The sequence below is a fragment of the Colossoma macropomum genome, unplaced genomic scaffold (genome assembly GCF_904425465.1).
Source record: "Colossoma macropomum unplaced genomic scaffold, Colossoma_macropomum, whole genome shotgun sequence".
Classification (NCBI taxonomy): Eukaryota; Metazoa; Chordata; class Actinopteri; order Characiformes; family Serrasalmidae; genus Colossoma; species Colossoma macropomum.
In genome coordinates this window covers 37,205,913-37,214,692 of record NW_023494804.1, presented here as the reverse complement: position 1 = coordinate 37,214,692, position 8,780 = coordinate 37,205,913, and the positions used below count along the sequence as shown (strand labels likewise).

At 35.7% G+C, this 8,780-nt stretch overlaps 1 long non-coding RNA gene across 1 annotated transcript; it reads left to right on the top strand.

The window, feature by feature from the left end:
• The first annotated feature begins 4,073 nt into the window (after positions 1 to 4,073).
• LOC118824321 lies at positions 4,074 to 8,264 on the top strand. The gene is made up of 3 exons (XR_005008602.1): positions 4,074 to 6,958; positions 7,114 to 7,116; positions 7,236 to 8,264. It is a non-coding gene; the product is annotated as an uncharacterized LOC118824321 (long non-coding RNA).
• Positions 8,265 to 8,780: the final 516 nt, after the last annotated feature.

Genomic DNA, 8,780 nt, shown 5'->3' with positions numbered 1-8,780 from the left:
AGTTCTTAGTCCACATGATGGCGCTGCGAAATCAGAAAAGGACATTTTCCTTTTTCAAACTGCAAACTGTTAAAATATACTTTATCAAAATGTGTCATAACTCAGTACAGCACATTACACAACTCTGTAAAGATCATAATAGAATTGTATTATGGCTGAATTATTGTATTACCATGCTGTGTATTCTTTTCTGTTTATTCTATTTTTTCTATTTGCTTGTATATTTTTATGAGACTAACATAACCTTTTTCCCTCCCTCTATTCCTGAGTCCACATTCTGAGGAATTACAAAGTGGAAAAAGTTAAGTAAACAAATTCTAAAATCATCTAAAGTCTAGAATCATTATATATTGTTTGAATAACTCTACACAGATCACTTTATATGTAAATTAATGCAGTGTCTTTGTCTTCAGCCGCATTATGGACGTGTGTAAAACGACTGTCCACACAGACCGGTAAGCATCATGAGCACTATTAGCATTATTAGCATTATTAGCACTGTTAGCTAAATCTGCTCTAATTGTTTCCTGTTTAGTGTTGTGACTATAAGAGAATATTATTCTGTTAAAGTGAGACGACAAAGTCAACGTTAACTTTATTATCATTCCTCCTTGTCTCAGATGTGTTGAGTAAGGAATAAAATACAGTCCCTCCTGAACACGAAGCTACACTTAACACAGAACAGCAGAAAACAATAATACAGACACACCATCAATACAATAAACACAGACAATAAACTAAACACTTTACAATAAACTATATGAGCGTCAGTTCAAGACAGTAGATACTAAATGGTGAACGATGGACAAGCAGCAATGATTATATGTATAAGTGTTTGTAAATGTTTTATTAAGGTTTCTTTTCACTAACTCATCTCTCACTTATAATTGTAGTTGTTCCATATTGTTGTATATGTAAATAACACTAAACCACATTTTCCCTCCCTCTTTAACTGAATCCACACTCTGAGGAATGAGCATTATTAGCATGATTATTTGCATGATTAGGCAGAGATGTTGTAGATCTTAATGACACTGTTACCACCTTTTTCCCTCCCTCTATATCTGAGTCCACAGTCTGAGGAATTACAAAGTGGAAAAAGTTAAGTAAACAAATTGCCTAAAATTATTGTGTATGATTTGAATATTTGTACACAGTTGTCATTGTATAGAAATAAATGCAGTGTCTTCCTCTTTTTTACATGTGGACTGAATGGATTAAAATGTCTTCACTGGTTAATGGCTGCACTGGGACATAAGGTGAGATAAACAGTGTCTTAATAGAGTTTGTACTTCTTTTCCATTTGAGTAAATGGTGGTAAATGCTTTTATGATTTTGTTACTTGGATTTTCTCTCTCACTTCTGTTCACATGTTTGAGCTGAAATCTTCTACCTTGGTGTGACAGACTGTGTGGTACTTTAAAACTTGTGAAGACTGCAATCAAAGTAATCAAATCACTTTATTAACCATTGTTTTATACAAACATAAGGAATATGTGTTCATTAGGGAATAAAAATCATTCTGCATGCTTCTCTTTTATCTACATGTTGGTGGACTGGAATGAAAATGTCTTCGTTGTTCTGTCTTTGACACAGAAGGTGAGATGAAGACTGACTTGAGGTTTAATTTAATTTTTTTTATGATTTAAATGAACTGGTGTAGATTGTTCTTGCATGTACAGTCTGGTTCTGTGCTGTTTGTTCTCTGGATGTTTTACAGGGATTCCTCTCACCCTGTTTGGATGATGGTGGTCTTTCTCTACCTAAATATGTCTGTGTGATGGAGGAGCAGAGCTGCAGTTAACAGTGAGACCTGTGAAAGGACGCTTTGACAACCTTTCATATGAACTGCTAATCATTATTAGTGTTATTAACTAGAGCTAATCTCACTACATCAGTTGTCGTGCCTAATGACTGGGAGAGAATATTGTGTGGTGTGACATGTTGTTGGTTTTGGGTTTTCTTTGTCATTTATATATAGATAATATACATTAGAGACATTAATGTAAAAATTACAGTTCATATTGTCTGTATGTTGGATGAGTTCCTTACTTGACCGACCACATGGACTGGTCAACTTTATTAACATTGCTACTATTATCAGCATAATGCCGATAGAAGATCAATGTGCATGATTATATGTATGTGTATTTGAATGTGCATTGTTATAAGAGCGCACCAATACTAATAATAACAGTATAAGTACTGTTAATAGTAATAATAATGATAATAATAATAATATACATTTTTCGTCTCAGCAGGTAACAATGTGAAAAGTGCAGACAGTGTGTATTTTGTGTGTACAGAATAAAGTGTTGTGTGTTTATAAAGTGAATTCTATTGTAATGCTGTTAGTGATGTTGTTAGGTGGTGATGTCATTTACGCAAATAAAAATATTATACATTATTTGCACTAATACCACTTTGTCTCTCTTTCTTTACATGAATCCACACTCTGAGATGAAAGGTAAGTCATCAAATGATCTGCAATAATTATATATGTGAAAAATCATATTCAGTTCTCATTGTATGGGAATTAATGCAGTGTCAATCTCTTTGTGTCTGCATGTTGGCTGAGTGGATCAAAGTGTCTTAATTGGTTAGTGGGTGCACTGGGACATAAGATGAAATGAAGGTCGTCTCACTTTTTGTACCTAATGTGAGTATAAATGCAATTCATAGAGGTGGGAGATGAATATCACTGCATCATTAAGGTGAAAAATAGCGATATTGAACAGAGTATTGACATTTTATTATTTATATTTTGATCCTGTATTGAGTCCATTGTTAGACTAATAAAATACCAAAATCCATTGTGTTCTACTGCTTTTTATTCTTTTCTGTTCATTATTTTTTCTCTATTTGGTTGTATATCTTTATGACACTAACATAACCTTTTTCCCTCCCTCTATATCTGAGTCCAAACTCGGAGGAAATACAAAGTCTAAAAAGTTAAGTGAAAAATTGTCTAAAATTATTGTGTATGATTTAAATGTCTGTACACAGTTCTCACTGTATGGAAATGAATGCAGTGTCTTCCTCTTTTTTACATGTGGACTGAATGGATTAAAATGTCTTCACTGGTTATTGGCTGCACTGGGACATAAGGTGAGATAAACAGTGTCTTAATGGAGTTTGTCCTTCTTTTCCATTTGAGTAAATGGTGGTAAATGCTTTTATGATTAGGTTACTTGTTTTTTCTCTCTCACTTCGCTTCACATGTTTGAGCTGAAATCTTCTACCTTGGTGTGACAGACTGTGTGGTACTTTAAAACTTGTGAAGACTGCAATAAAAGTAATCAAATCACTTTATTAACTATTGTTTTATACAAACATAAGGAATATGTGTTCATTAGGGAATAAAAATCATTCTGCATGCTTCTCTTTTATCTACATGTTGGTGGACTGGAATGAAAATGTCTTCGTTGCTCTATCTTTGCTGTGACACAGAAGGTGAGATGAAGACTGACTTGGGTTCAGTTTCCTTTTTTATGATTTAAATGAACTGGTGTAGATTGTTCTTGCATGTACAGTCTGGTTCTGTGCTGTTTGTTCTCTGGATGTTTTTACAGGGATTCCTCTCACCCTGTTTGGATGATGGTGGTCTTTCTCTACCTGAATATGTCTGTGTGATGGAGGACCAGAGCTGCAGTTAACAGTGAGACCTGTGAAAGGACCCTTTGACAACCTTTCATATGAACTGGTAATCATTATTAGCATTATTGGCTAAAGCTAATCTCACTACATTAGTTTTCGTGCCTAATGACTGGGAGAGAATATTGTTTGGTGTGACATGCTGTTGGTTTTGGGTTTTCTTTGTCATTTATATATAGATAATATACATTAGAGACATTAATGTAAAAATTACAGTTCATATTGTCTGTATGTTGGATAAGTTCATTTTATGACCGACCACATGGACTGGTCAACTTTATTAGCATTACTACTATTATCAGCATAATGCAGGTAGAAGATCAATGTGCATGATTATATGTATGTGTATTTGAACGTACATTGTTATAAGAGTGCACCAATACTAATAATAACAGTACAAATGCTGTCAATAGTAATCATAAAAATATTAATTTTTCATCTCAGCAGGTAACAATGTGAAAAGTGCAGACAGTGTGTATTTTGTGTGTACAGAATAAAGTGTTGTGTGTTTATAAAGTGAATTGTATTGTAATGTTATTAGTGATGTTTTTAGGTGGTGATTTCATTTACACGTATAAAAATGTTATACATTATTTGCACTAATACCACATTGTCTCTCTTTCTTTACATGAATCCACACTCTGAGATGAAAGGTAAGTCATCAAATGATCTGCAATAATTATATATGTGAAAAATCATATTCAGTTTTTTATTGTATGGGAATTAATGCAGTGTCCATCTCTTTGTGTCTGCATGTTAGCTGAGTGGATCAAAGTGTATTAATTGGTTAGTGGGTGCAAGAGAGAGAAACCCTTGCACCAAGGATGCTTCCGAAAAGCGAATTTATTGGCTTATTATCAAACTACTTTTGGACTACATTCAATGATAAACAATAGAAAATAAAACCAGAAAACAAAACAAACCAAAGTGATAGTAATGAAAGACAAAATAGCTCGAGTAAGTTAGAGTGATTCTTGGCTAAATGGTATGAGGCAGTGTGGTTTGGGAAGTCGCTTGGGAGAGCCTCTAGAGAATTAACCTAAGCACGGACGGGAATAAATATCTGGCTGGATGTACCTATAAAAGTTCTCTTATTAAATAAATTGGCGTCAGGGCCCTGACTGCAAATTGATGGAACCAGCTTACGTTGGAGTCGGGGGCTGACTTCAGGAGGGGTCGTCTCAGGACAGACTCGATCGAAGGCTGGAGCTTACGCGGTGGTTCCTCTCCTCGCTGGCCGTGGACGCTGCACCTCCGTGCGGGCACGCGCCTTTCCGTCAGTGATTGGGCGGAGGCGTCTCGTGGCCGTCTGATGGTGGAGCTTGGGCAGCCTTTCGATGGTCGATCTGTTCACAGATCAGTGCGTGGCTCTGGGTGCGATGCTGGGTCTCCGTGGCGTCAGAACCGCTCCCACTCCGCTGGCGAGGTTCTGGTTGCAATCGGGGTTCTGAGGCTGGTGATACTAATTTAACTAACTACCTCTCTTTAGCAGAGTCGAAAGTGATGGCTATATTCTCGCTGGCCAGACAAGAAATATCCACCTTCCTTCTCTAAGGGTGGTCTAAACTTAAGGTGTGTAGACGAACAGGCAAGTTACAAAACAAACAAAGGTTTCACATCTGAAAATTTAGCGTTCTAATACTTCTGACCTGTCTTTCTGACCAAGGCCGGCACAAACTTAGAAACTTAGCTATCCTTTTGTTGCGAACGCAGGAATCTGAGCTGAACCCCGAAATTTGCGGTGCACTCTGGTTTTGAGCACAAGTCCTTACGGTGGTGATGTGGTAATCTGCGGTTTCACCCCTTGGGGGTGCTGTGGGTCCGTGCTTGAGATCCCTAGGGATTTAGAAAGTTAAAATTTTGCCGTCCAAAGTCGTATGAGTTCCATTTTTGGGTATGTCTAGTTTAGTTAAAAAGAGTTCTAACGAATGGTTGCAGTTTGGAGTGGACATATACCTTAGAAATGTACTTTCTGTTACTTAAAGATAAAGTTGTCCACAGGACTTCGGAGGGCCATGTGGCCAATATTCCAGGGAGGTGTTGCCCCCTGGGTCGAGGGAAAGGGGTGCTGGTTCTTGGTTCAGTCGTAAATTTGGCTGAGTTTAGGGGTTGGGAGTGTTAAGTGACAGATTTACACTTTCAATTCCAGACTCGCTGGAGCCAAAGGGCCCTTAACTTTGGGTTGTTGATACGTTAGAAACACTCAGCCTAGGGGTAAATTTCAGCCAGTGTTCGCTACAATAATAATATTCATTTTTCGTCTCAGCAGGTAACAATGTGAAAAGTGCAGACAGTGTGTATTTTGTGTGTGCAGAATAAAGTGTTGTGTGTTTATAAAGTGAATTCTATTGTAATGCTGTTAGTGATGTTGTTAGGTGGTGATTTTATTTACGTGTATAAAAATATTATACATTATTTGCACTAATACCACCTTTGTCTCTCTTTCTTTACCTGAATCCACACTCTGAGGAAAAAGGTAAGTCATCAAATGATCTGCAATAATTCTATATGTGAAAAATCATATTCAGTTGTCATTGTATGGGAATTAATGCAGTGTCAATCACTTTTTGTCTGCATGTTGGCTGAGTGGATCAAAGTGTCTTAATTGGTCAGTGGGTGCACTGGGACATAAGATGAAATGAAGATAGTCTCACTGTTTGTACCTAATGTGAGTATAAATGTAATTAATAGAGGTGGGAGATGAAAATCACTGCATCAATTAGGTGAAAAATAGCAATATTGAACAGAGTATTGAGATTTTATTATTTATATTTTGATCCTGTATTGAGTCCATTGTTAGACTAATAAAATAGCAAAATCCATTGTGTTCTACTGCTGTTTATTCTTTTCTGTTCATTATTTTTTTTCTATTTGGTTGTATATCTTTATGACACTATCATAACCTTTTTCCCTCCCTCTATATCTGAGTCCACACTCGGAGGAATTACAAAGTGTAAAAAGTTAAGTAAAAAATTGTCTAAAATTATTGTGTATGATTTAAATATCTGTACACAGTTCTCACTGAATGGAAATGAATGCAGTGTGTTCCTCTTTTTTACATGTGGACTGAATGGATTAAAATGTCTTCACTGGGTAATGACTGCACTGGGACATCAGGTGAGATAAACAGTGTCTTAATGGAGTTTGTCCTTCTTTTCCATTTGAGTAAATGGTGGTAAATGCTTTTATGATTAGGTTACTTGTTTGTTCTCTCTCACTTCTCTTCACATGTTTGAGCTGAAATCTTCTACCTTGGTGTGACAGACTGTGTGGTACTTTAAAACTTGTGAAGACTGCAATGAAAGTAATCAAATCACTTAATTAAACATTGTTTTATACAAACATAAGGAATATGTGTTCATTAGGGAATAAAATCTATTCTGCATGCTTCTCTTTTAACTACATGTTGGTGGACTGGAATGAAAATGTCTTCGTTGTTCTGCCGTTGCTTTGACACAGAAGGTGAGATGAAGACTGACTTGGGTTTAATTGATTTTTTTATGATTTAAATGAACTGGTGTAGATTGTTCTTGCATGTACAGTCTGGTTCTGTGCTGTTTGTTGTCTGAATGTTTTTACAGGGATTCCTCTCACCCTGTTTGGATGATGGTGGTCTTTCTCTACCTAAATATGTCTGTGTGATGGAGGACCAGAGCTGCAGTTAACAGTGAGACCTATGAAAGGACCCTTTGACAACCTTTCATATGAACTGGTAATCATTATTAGCATTATTAGCTAAAGCTAATCTCACTACATTAGTTTTAGTGCCTAATGACTGGGAGAGAATAATGTGTGGTGTGACATGTTGTTGGTTTTGGGTTTTCTTTGTCATTTATATATAGATAATATACATTAGAGACATTAATGTAAAAATTTACAGTTAATATTGTCTGAATGTTGGATGAGTTCATTACTTGACCGACCACATGGACTGGTCAACTTTATTAGCATTACTACTATTATCAGCATAATGCTGATAGAAGATCAATGTGCATGATTATATGTATGTGTATTTGAATGTGCATTTTTATAAGAGTGCACCAATATCAATAATAACAGTATAAGTACTGTTAATACTAATAATAATAATAATAATATACATTTTTCATCTCAGCAGGTCACAATGTGAAAAGTGCAGACAGTGTGTATTTTGTGTGTACAGAATAAAGTTTTGTTTTTTTATAATGTGAATTGTAATGTAATGCTATTAGTGATGTTTTTAGGTGGTGATTTCATTTACACGTATAAAAATATTATGCATTATTCGCACTAATACCACTTTGTCTCTCTTTCTTTACATGAATCCACACTCTGAGATGAAAGGTAAGTCATCAAATGATCTGCAATAATTCTATATGTGAAAAATCATATTCAGTTCTCATTGTATGGGAATTAATGCAGTGTCAATCTCTTTGTGTCTGCATGTTGGCTGAGTGGATCAAAGTGTCTTAATTGGTTAGTGGGTGCACTGGGACATAAGATGAAATGAAGGTCGTCTCACTGTTTGTACCTAATGTGAGTATAAATGTAATTAATAGAGGTGGGAGATGAAAATCACTGCATCAATTAGGTGAAAAATAGCAATATTGAACAGAGTATTGAGATTTTATTATTTATATTTTGATGCTGTATTAAGTCCACGACTGTCCACACAGACCGGTAAGCATCATGAGCACTATGAGCGCTATTAGCATTATTAGCATTATTAGCACTGTTAGCTAAATCTGTTCTCATTGTTTCCTGTTTAGTGTTGTGACTATGAGAGAATATTATTCTGTTAAAGTGAGACGACAAAGTCAAAGTTAACTTTATCATTCCTCCTCGTCTCCGATGTGTTGAGTGAGGAATAAAATACAGTCCCTCCTGAACACGAAGCTACACTTAACACAGAACAGCAGAAGACAATAATACAGACACACCATCAATACAATAAACACAAACAATAAACTAAACACTGTACAATAAACTATATGAGTGTCAGTTCAGGACAGTAGATACTAAATGGTGAACGGTGGACAAGCAGCAATGATTATATGTATAAGTGTTTGTAAATGTTTTATTAATGTTTCTTTTCACTAACTCATCTCTCAGTTATGATTGTAGTTGTTCCATATTGTTGTATATGT